Consider the following 339-nt stretch of genomic DNA (forward strand, 5'->3'; position numbering starts at 1 on the left):
TCAAACTCTGTCATCTTACCGGCAAGAAGTACCGCCAAATCTAAAGATATAAATACGCCACGTTTAAAAATGCTGATGTGGTCTCAGTGACGCTACACTTATGCTGCATTTGACCGCCGATGTATTGTATTTTGAGCGGATCGTCGTTGAATACGATCCGTCACACGACGTCTCGTCTCATCTCGATCTCATAGAATCGTTTTGAGTGTCGACGCCGACGCACTGAGCGCCGGACCGGCTTATTTTTATAGTCGCCGGAATATCATGTACACATTAGCTAATCACAGGAACAACAAATGCTGGCTCATTAAAATTAATGTATATTATGTGTAAGAGTCT

This window comes from Anneissia japonica, unplaced genomic scaffold (assembly GCF_011630105.1).
Source record: "Anneissia japonica isolate Jap-2015-1 unplaced genomic scaffold, ASM1163010v1 scaffold3032_len512176_cov184, whole genome shotgun sequence".
NCBI lineage: Eukaryota > Metazoa > Echinodermata > Crinoidea > Comatulida > Comatulidae > Anneissia > Anneissia japonica.